Source organism: Syngnathus floridae, chromosome 1, assembly GCF_059516105.1.
Source record: "Syngnathus floridae isolate MCC-2025c chromosome 1, RoL_Sflo_1.0, whole genome shotgun sequence".
NCBI classification, from domain to species: Eukaryota; Metazoa; Chordata; class Actinopteri; order Syngnathiformes; family Syngnathidae; genus Syngnathus; species Syngnathus floridae.
This window is the reverse complement of record NC_142413.1, coordinates 3,914,376-3,924,906: the sequence shown is the minus strand read 5'-3', so window position 1 is coordinate 3,924,906 and position 10,531 is coordinate 3,914,376. Positions and strand designations below refer to the sequence as shown.

The 10,531-nt window shown below is 43.7% G+C and overlaps 1 protein-coding gene across 14 annotated transcripts in view; it reads left to right on the top strand.

The window, feature by feature from the left end:
- The first annotated feature begins 4,695 nt into the window (after positions 1-4,695).
- The window catches only part of col25a1 (collagen type XXV alpha 1 chain), a 30,598-nt gene continuing 24,762 nt past the window's right edge, over positions 4,696-10,531 (top strand). For all 14 annotated transcript variants that reach the window (XM_088368347.1, XM_088368374.1, XM_088368278.1 and 11 more), the window contains exons 1-2: positions 4,696-4,721; positions 5,917-5,943. The gene's annotated coding sequence lies outside the window, so the exon portion shown is untranslated. The remainder of the gene's footprint in view (positions 4,722-5,916; positions 5,944-10,531) is intronic.

Below are 10,531 nucleotides of genomic sequence, written 5' to 3'. Positions count from 1 at the left end.
CGAACCAGATGCAATTCCGGGTCGCTTTTCCAGTGCGGTTTTCCCCAAGCGGGCCTAACCTCTCCGTCCAAATTGGAACGACGAACACCAGCCGTTTGTGGTCGTCCGTCTGTGCCCGTTCTTTTCTGATTGCTCGCATGCGTGTCCTCCGACGGTTAAAATAGTCTCAGGGGCTCGTGTGCTGCACCAGTAACAGATGGAGGTGTATAAATTCCCTTTGTTTTGTTTTTACAGCAGGGCTCGAAGCTCCTTTCCAACGTTGAGCGATTTCTCCGCTAATGATGCCCGCAGCAGCCTTTTATATGCAAAATTCAGCCACAACGGATTTGTATTCGCTGCATCCAGATGGGACGTTTTTGTCTTTCGAAAATCATCGCAATTCTAGAAGATTGCGCTTATTTCTTTGCGTGTGTAAAGGAATAGTTTGATACCCTGGGAAAGAAGTTAATTTCCCCTCTCTTGCCAAGAGCTATAGACGAAAGGGTGGATGGAGCTCAAATGGCTTCATGGGAGATAGCCAGTAGCTGCTTAGCCCTGTGGCATGAAGACTGGAAACAGGTGCCAACGACCTCCATTGTGGCCAAAAGCACGGCGGCGCTTGGAATGACTCACGGACAAATATGGCCGCACCTCTTCATCCATATGTTAGGGGTTGGACTAGTTTGCCTTGAATTCTTCTCACCCTGGAATGAGCGCTCTGTTGTAGTCGCCCATCGTGAAAATGTTCTCGTAAAATAATTGCTGGGCATATGCAAACATTGAAGCCGGAGGGGGCGTGGCTAAAATGGTGCACAGGAGTCGCCCCTCCCTCAGTATTGAATACTTTGTGCATTTTCATTAGCATTTGATGTGGAAGCTAGCTAGGTAGCTTGGTAGCTATGTATGCCAAAACCATGAAATATCATCTTCCCATTAGTCTACTTTAGAGTGCCTCATTGTCAACCCTGAGTGTGCGCACATACCAGGGAGAAGACTGAAGAGCAAGCAAAAATAAAAAGGCAGGCATGACAGCCAGCATGTGGACCAGAGCTTTGTGCTAACCTGCTAGCTCGCTAATCTGTTTTTTAGGTTTAGATATGTGAAATTCCACATATCATATTTAGACGGATTTATTTTTGGTGTGCAGGGATTTAAAGAATAAAATGTCAAGCCTGGAAGAAAGTTCAGTTTCCCTTTGGATGGATTCACTATTCATCGCCCTCTAGTGGCCGGAGGGCGTGTGATTTTTCGCACAGAAGAAAATCAGGCGACATCCACACATTGCGTGTGAATGACCGACAAGCCAAACGCTGCGGCGGGAGACGGCGAGCGGCTTCTTCCTCCTTCGTTTCCAACCGCAAACTTCACATGTTGTCCTGCCAGTCAAGACTCGATCATCTCCTAACCTTAACCATGTGCTCATTATTGCAAGCATGACAGCCAGCGAAGGTCACCTTAGCATCGGGGAGTAATTATCTCAACCCAAAATACGATATTTCCCTAAACCGTAACCATGGCGTTGACACGTCATAAAACAGAATTCTTTTTACAGACCCGCTCTGTGTTTGACGTAGCTTCAGTATATCTCCCCGCGTCATCAGGAGTTATAGCTTCGGCTCCAGCGGGCAGAACCCTCCGGTTGTTTCTCTTGATCAAAATGTCCATTTGATAGATTGAGGAACTGTGAAATCGGTCCACTTATTTGTTTGAACGTATGGAAACAAAGCGAGGCCACTTTACGGCGTCGGGCGCTGGCCAGGATTCCGACAATCCTCCCGTTGTTCATTTGCTGTCAACACTCGAGGACGGCTTTGTTTGGCTTCCTGTGTACGCACATGCTTATTAATGTTGTGGAGCTGGTCGCGCCTGTAAAGACGAGGCTGTAAAATGCGCTCCTGCTGCACGGTGAGCTGATTGGATCCATGTGCTGGCAAGCGGGCCGCTTGGCCGGGCGCCTCCGACGACGATCCGCAGCGAGCGTTTGATGGATGACTTTTCTGGACCTGGCTCCGCTTACCGGGTCGCTGTGATGAAAAGGACTACAAGCCAGGTCCAGCCAGGTCCCGAGCGCCATCCCGCTGCTGATGTTTGCGCGTCTTGTCGGATGAGACGGCCAAGACCGCAAGAATGATTTTGCTCGTGTCCACGACAACTGCAAAAACACTGCCTGTGTTACAGCAAAAGTGGATTTGCAATTAGGATCCAACAATTGTATGGATTCTGGGTTCTTAGCACTGGCGGAACCAGAGGGAGGGATGCGGGGGCAGTCCCCCCCCTGAAAAATGCTTGGACCCCCCCCCCCCCCAGATACCAGGCCAGATAATTGACTTTTTGGTATTTCTTTTTATTTTTCTAGGAATTCCTTTCCACATTTCCACTCGTCCTGAATCAAACCATAATCAGTATTTTCTGAAGAATTATTTGGGTTTGTTTTGCAGACCTCCTAAAATAGATATTTTTTTCCCTGAAAATTTTCCCCCAAATTTCCCACGTCCCCCATAGGGAAGATGATAATGAATGTTTATCGGTGTTTTGCATATTCTTTTTTGTGGACCCCTTGAGACACATGGAGAAAAATCCAGTAGCTGTTGTTAGTATAGCGCTTCACATAGCTAGCTTACTAAGAATCAATAGTTTAGTCTTCCTTTGAATAAACCCCGTGTGAGTTTCCAGCCACAAAATGATGACTTAAGTACATTTTGGTTGTTGGGATGTAGCCACCTTTTGATTGACAGGTCAGACAACTTCTACCCACTTGTCAATCTCAAATAATCTATCCTCACCAAATGTAATGCAATCAGCCCAAAAGGTCAAGTTGAAACAAATTTTCTTCCAAGTTGTGATAAACGCAAGGCCTCATATTAACGTTAAGCTTCCAGACAAGTGGTTATAATACTTTTGAAATGTTTTGTGATGTGGCACAGGACCAAAACACACAAAAATGAAAGTAAAACCAGGCTCATATTAATAAAAAGGTAAACAGACTCGCTCCATATAAAAATATTCTTTCAAGTCACAGTCAAACGTGCCAGGATCGTTTCATTAGGCGTCGTTTACGCTCTGCCAGTAATACAAAGTCAAGAAAGTTACATTGTGTGCTTGAAACGTCCATATTCTCCATGTTGCTTGAGGCTTTGGCTCCTGCTAACTTTTTGCCTTTCATATTTTCCCCCCTTCCTTTTTTTCCTAAGGTGGTAAAATTCTTTTTTTTTATTTTTACAACATCAACATCTCATTCGGTCCAGTACAGGAGACAGTGGTCATGGTTTGGCTGCGAGAGACTCAAAAAAAAAAAAAAGCGAGATTTGTATCTGGATGGGAAAGAAGCATCATCGGCATCCAACGCTCGGCCGTAAAAGCCGACGATGTGCACACGGGAAATTCTGTTACAAATCTTCTTGTGGTTTCCCAGCATTAAGTGGCAAAAGATGTGATATGTGCACCATTTTTTTTTCTTTTTCTGCACTGTAGCAAAATTAGGGGCGGACTTTTAGAACAGCTTGTAAATGTCCTTTTTCTACCACGAGGGTCAAAGGTTACACCACTTGGCATGAAGATCAAAGTGACATTAGAAGTGATTTGTTGAGTAACTTTTTGGTGCTTATGTAGTTTCTTGGCTCTTTCATTGACAGACTTGAAGTTGTTACCATGGCAACCACTCACACTTATCTGAGACTCCTTTTGTTTTTGTTGTGGGAGAAGAAAAACTCACAGGTGGTGATGAGAAAAGCTTCCTGGGGGAACAGGCAACGTGCTAAATAGATGCCTGCTGTTATTTTACGGAAATGCACTTTAAAATAATCTTTGTGGGAAGTGGGGGGTGGGGTTAATAGTCTTTAAACACCAAGTGTTGCCAAGTGATGCAGGCTGATAACTTGCACGTGACGTTAAAACAAAAATGAGCACAGGAAGAGCCAACAGGCATTTTTTTTTTTTTTTTTTTTTTTTGGGGACGCCCACTTAATGCGCTTGTCCGTATAGCGGCCGAAGTTGCAAAGTCACACAAAGCAAAGCAATTTCAATGAGCCCATTTTCACTTTTCCAATTCCAGCTCTGGGCCGGAATTTATTACGTGATACTTATGTTTGCCTCACTTCAATCCGTTTTTTCCTTTTGTCCAAACTGCAAAAAGCAAAACTGGCATTGATTTTTTTTTTTCCGTATATTGAATGGCTTCAGGATCTTGAAAGGTTTTATAATGGCATACGTCTGATGCATGACTTCAAGCAGCTGAGGCAAAAATAGATTGATTTGAATCGGTAGAGGAACGAGGCTGGTACAAATTGTGCCTTTTGAATTTTTACTTTATTCCTTATGTGGCCAATTTATCAACAATAATACACGCTGCATTAATCTGAGGGGTTTTGTAAGTGGGTGGTCAATTAGTCAGTTTGCTGTCCCCCAATCCCGCGTTAACTCCTCCCATGTCAGATTTTCCAAATCCTCGAAATAAGCAATGTGAGCTCCTCAAGAATCGTCATACTTGAGCTTATTATTGAAAACATTGACGATGTGTAAGCGATCAAATACACAGGCACACATTTCTTCACTCAAACAGCATTGCAGTCTGTTTATTATGTGGTTCAACGCTAACCAAGCTAAAAAAAACAAAAAAAATTCACTGCCCATCGTCCAAATATGAAAAAAAAAATAATGTTCTGTCCTGTATTGTAATGTTGATTTTAATCTTACTCGTATTTTCTTTTCTTTCTCAGGGCCCTCCAGGTCCAAGGGGTGAAAAGGTAAATATTTTATGTTTATGATCATGTTTATCCACATTTATTTATGTCTATAACTAAATAATTGAATAGAAAATAAATAAAAAATAAATCAAATATAGATCACATATACTATAATCTAAAATATAATATACTTTTTTTCTTTTTATTCATTTTTTCTATTTTATGTATTTATATATATTTTTTATATTTTATTTTATACATATAAATATTTTTTTTTGTGGTGGAATGTCCGGGGGAAAAAAAAACTACCAAATGTGTATTTTACAAAATAGGTGACTCAGCTGAGTGACCAACAACTGATACAGTTCAATCTCCGGGAGGGGCTACTCAAATGGCGTTCACAAATCCACATCACTAAGAAATCATGGCATGAGTCAGCTGAAGGCCTTCAAAGCTCCCCATGAACCGCATTGCGCGCAGCTACAAATTTGGCTTCCAAAGACTAAAATGAAGGCCCTGAATGTACTCGTTAGTGTAAACCTCGAAAACACTAATTGGGAGGACCGATGCCCTCCCACAGACTGCTGATGACGACTTTATCCGTCCAAATCGTCAAAGTAATCACCAGCAAAGCGTTTGATGACTTCTTGCGGATTGGCGAAACAGAAGCGTGAGACGCCGGGCGCCGTTTGCCGAGCATCCGGCTCCATCTTGCTGCCTCCCCTGTGACCTTCTTTATCTATAGCGAAATAAAATGAGAAACAGTCTCCCACCCAAGAAGCGTGCAGAAGCGTGGCCGCTCTCCACAGCTTTTCCGTTAAATCTGGCTCCAATGAAGCAAAGAATTCCGGGAGCTATTTTGTTTGAATTCGTTGGGGCGTTGAATCGATTTCTTGCATAAAAATAAAATGGCTGTCCAGAAATGACACCTTGCTCGGTTGACTCTGGCTGAACGCTATCAGAGCGTAGTTACAAGGTGTTCAAAGTCACTGGCCGCTACCATTTGACTGAAATCATTTCAATTCAAGTCCACACGTGAAATTTCGCTCCTTTTCCAAAACCTCGCGCATACCCGCCGCCCATCACCTTCTCTTATCATAACACTCCCCGCCGCAACAAATTCTTGTGGCCTCCGGTGTTTTTTTTCGATTCGTCAATGTGTTCCGAGTTAGTTCATTGTTTGTCTTGGCTTATTAATGAGCATCATTGAGCGGTGTGCACTGGAGATAAAATTGTCTTTCTGCTCATCTTGCAGGGGGATCAAGGCGACCAGGGACCACGGGTATGTGCCTGACTGCATCTCCCTCGGCGGAAATGTGGGCAACGGGTTGGGGATGCATGAAATTCTTGGGATAGCGCGGCTGGCGCCAAATACAACAAGAATGACAAGTCTGTTTATTTTCAAAGTAAAAAGGGCTCGAAAACATGTAGATGACCTTAAAAGACAAAGGCCCATCCGCATAATTATTCCCAGCGCTGTCGTTTGACATCTCAACCCGAGTCAAGCTTCTAAATCACTGTCAAACTCTTGCCGTGCGAGCCGTATCTGGTTCGGCATTTGAGAAGGGTGGAATTGACCGGCACAGCGAGCGTCGATATCGAGCCAATACGAACCATATTTTAAGATTACGGGTTCTTGTTTAAGGCTGCCGATGCCGGCCACTGATACAAAAGACAAAAATAAAATTGCAAAAGTCCACCTCGACAATAGTTGGCGCTATACTGCAAAAAGGGTATTTAATCACTTTCTTTTTTGGCATTTCCTAATAAAATTAATTTAAAAATCTATACATTTTGTATATTAAAGCTACTATTATCATGACTGCTACTCGATATCTGTGATTCAAAATAGTGAAAACTCATCCCGATATTGATGACTAAAAAGAAGGTGAAATCGAAAATCGTCACTGTCAACAAAAATGTGCCATTGTTTGGAATTTATTTAAAACATATATTTAATATACACACACACATATATATACTATATATACTATATATAAACATAATATATATTTTTTAAATATATATGAATAAACGTACACATTTATTTAATACATTTGTTGTCAAGTAACCTCAATGCGGCAATCGAGTCGAATCTGTTCATGGACACCTGCCGTCCATCTTGAGAATTCCTACAACACCAAAACTTAGCACATGATTGTGAGTACTTCTTTCAGCTCGACTCAGAAACGAGCTTCATTTGTCCCAAACGAATCCACTCCCAAGTCGTCCAAGTTTATACGAGACTGCAGTGACTCGCATTGAACTCACTATTTGTCACGTTCCCATGGCAACGCTCCTAATTGTATTTGATGGGCGAGGTCGGGTAAACGAGAACAGCACGCAGTCTTGTCTCGTGACCAGAAGCAGCCATCTCCCGAGTGGATCTGATTCCAATCCATCGCTGGCGCCCACTCAGACGACACCGATAACTTTGTCAGCTCGTACCGGCGGGGAAGTCCGTACGAACGGCCTCTCTTGTGAAATTGAATTAGCATTCTCAATATGACACGCTACGCCGCCTTGTATTACACTGACGCGCTGACTCTCCTTTGACTTTGCTCGTTTAGCTCGTGGTAATAATCGATATCACTTCGGTTGACTGAAATTTAAATTAAAGCACCACAGAAAAATACAATGCGGGAGGAAAACTAGCATTGCTTTCCCCAGACGAGCTGACCGGAGTAAACCACGTCCTTTCGGCTCGGATTTCACGGTTGCCCATAATTTGTACCCTTTTAACCTCGGAAATGGAGTCATCTGTCTCGATCAGTTAAATGATTCATATACCTCCGAGGGAGCGGCGGCCGCTGACGGCTCGGTAACGAGGACCAGCCAAAACCTATTTGTCTCCCAGAGTCAATAAATAAACTGTCCACTTCCAGATAGTATTTCATTAACGTCCAATTTGCAGTAGCATTGTTCTCACGCGGCTACCAATGAACATCTGAAGGACGACGAGAGCTAGTATCCAAATCGTATTACCTCCCCCAGGGGTGGTTTATCGATCGCGCCGCGTTAGATGAGCTAATTTATCACCGCTGGGAAGATTTTTGGCAAGAAATACGAACGGAAGACGACAAGGGTTGGCTGACCTTGCGTCAAACCGGCTGTCGTGTGACATGGGGTGTCAAGTGAAGCCCCCGCGGGGGCGGATAAACATGGCGCTCAAAACTAAGTGGATTTTCCGTCGAGCCCTTGAGCTAATGTTGGGTCATTATTGAGTTTGGTGTCACACTTAAGGGTTGACAATTAAAAGCTACTAACAGTACACACGGATGCTAAGTATGGTGTCAGATAATCGTTCTAAAGTGTAATCGTCAGTTAGCCGGTCCGTCATCGTTATTTTAACCACGATTACGTCATTGCTAAATGACAGTTCGTCATGGTTATTTTAGAAGAGACGGACTGACAATCTTTCCATCAGGACTGATGGACCTCTTCAGTGCCAAAGTCTAAGAATCAGCACAGAGTTTTCCACCGTGCCTGCTACCCACATGTCAGGTCCGCCATTTGTTGGACCCAAAGGTGAAAGGTCAAGTTCCACATAAAAGGTCAAGTAAACAAGCCACCAATGAATTGGCCACTTTTTAAACACGCGGACGGTGTTAAGAATGTACCGTGTGGCTGTGTGGTCTTCGGCCGCCTTCTTGGGTGGCGGGACAATATCTGTGACCTCTAAATGCAAAAAAAATGGGTCCATTTGGCAGCGTTAGCTTGAACCGGGTCGCAGATAAAAGTGCCGTGTGGTATCGATGTCAAATCTGAGGCCATCGCATGTGTGCGAGTCCCCCGCCGGCTGTATTGAAGCCATGTGTGCGTGTTGCCGCTAATCCCGGCCGCAGATGCCGACAAGACTCGCCGCCTGTTAGCGGGCTAGCGCTGTCTCTGCTGCGGTCGCGAGGATGCGTGTTCTGGCCGTCGTCCGACGCGGCGGCTGGTGCTGATTGTCCTTGTAGCTGCTTTTCCACCGCGAAAGCGAATAACCGACATCTTGGTTATTTTTGTTTTGTTTTTTTAACTTTTGGAAATCTGGGAACGGTTAGAACGTGTCCATTGTCCTGGTAGCGTAAGGTAGCGCGAGGTTTTCGCAACAAGCTAAAAACCAAAAGACGCGAGCTTACGTAACATGACCAAAATCCACTTTTCTGTTCTCAAGATGTTTGAGGTTGTCAATAACTTGGGAGATATTTGCACTTCAATAACATGGCCGTTTGCGTTGGGCTCGATGAAAGCGGCCAGCGTCAGCTTGAGCCATGCCTTCTGAATTAGCTTAGCAAAACCAGAATGATGGCACCAAAGAGATGTTTAGATTGGACTGATTTGATCTCCCCACTCAAAATGGATGGGAAGATCAATCCCCAAATGGAAGTAAAATAACTCAAAACCGCAGATTTTTTTTTTTAGCCTTTTGTGGTCAAATGCGCTCACGTAGAACCTGAATCGCGACGCGTGTCGGCTTCTGCGCCGTTTTCAAGGACAATAAACGACAACTATTACCAAATGAATGAAAACAAAGTCGCTGCTCCTAAAGTGTTGCGAAACTCCCAGAGACGCTAATTAAAAAATCGAAGCTCGAGAGGCTACACGTAAACTCATGTGAACTTTGAGTTCTAACAAAGCGTGTCAAGCCCCAAATGTTTTAAACGTTGCTGGAACGGGATTAAAGTTTGTTTCCAGTTCGAAACGACAATCCCCAATGTTTTCCTTCCTTTATTCCATTTTCATGAGTGGATCGTGTCTGTCACGAGGATGGTTGACCGGGGTAAATTGGGAAACGCTTGCTCGAATTTCCTTGATGTCGGAACAACAGCGCGTCTCAATTTACCGCCGCGTCAGAGTTCAAAGTCGGTTGTGTGATAATGGCGTCAACAAACGCCTCATCTGTTTAGAGCATGTGGCACAAACAACAGGGAATGATTAGTTGGTCATTTTATTCTGGTGCCATTGGACATAGAATTGAATTTATTTTTTGGATGGGGTGATGCACAATTAAAATACTTCGTGTGTGTGTGTGTGTGTGTGTGTGTGTGTGTGTGTGTGTGTGTGTGTGTGTGTGCGTGTGTGCGTGTGTGCGTGTGTGCGTGTGTGCGTGTGTGCGTGTGTGCGTGTGTGCGTGCGTGCGTGCGTGCGTGCGTGCGTGCGTGCGTGCGTGCGTGCGTGCGTGCGTGCGTACGTGCGTGTGTGTGCAAATATATATTATTTACTTTATTTATTTACTTATTTTTTAACAATATAAAAAAGTAATTTACAACCAAAAATAGGAAAAGAAGAAATTAAAATAGTAATTAAAATAATAATAATAACAGCAATTTTTATATACGTATATACTTATTTTTGAACAATATAAAAAAAGTAATTTACAGCCAAAAATAGGAAAAGAAGAAATTAAAATATTAATTAAAATAATAATAATAAAATAACAGCATTTTTTACTATATATATATATTTAAAATACTTAAAACCTGAAAACTTAAAAAAAATTGTGTGGAAAATGACTGATCTAAATCGTATTGTTCCCCCCCCCCCCCCCCCTGCACGTAAATGGTGTCTTCCATTGTGTTGGAATGTTTTGAATGTGTGCGTTGTGCCGTGTTCACCCGTTTAGGGATTGCCCGGTCTCCCCACGCTAGCCGCTTTGCACAGCAATCAGATCCTGACCGTCAAGGTTTGTCGGCGGCAGCGTCGCCTCGCTGCACTGTGGCATCCCTCCGCTGCACTTGCCAGGAACTCAGCCCCCCCCCCTTCCATTGTCACAAACAGCCCTCCATCCAAATCGTCCCCACATTGTGGCCAACGGATCCATTAATACTGGGACAAGAAGCAGAATCCTCAAACTGAGCCGGTCTGGTTTGTGTCCATTGATACTC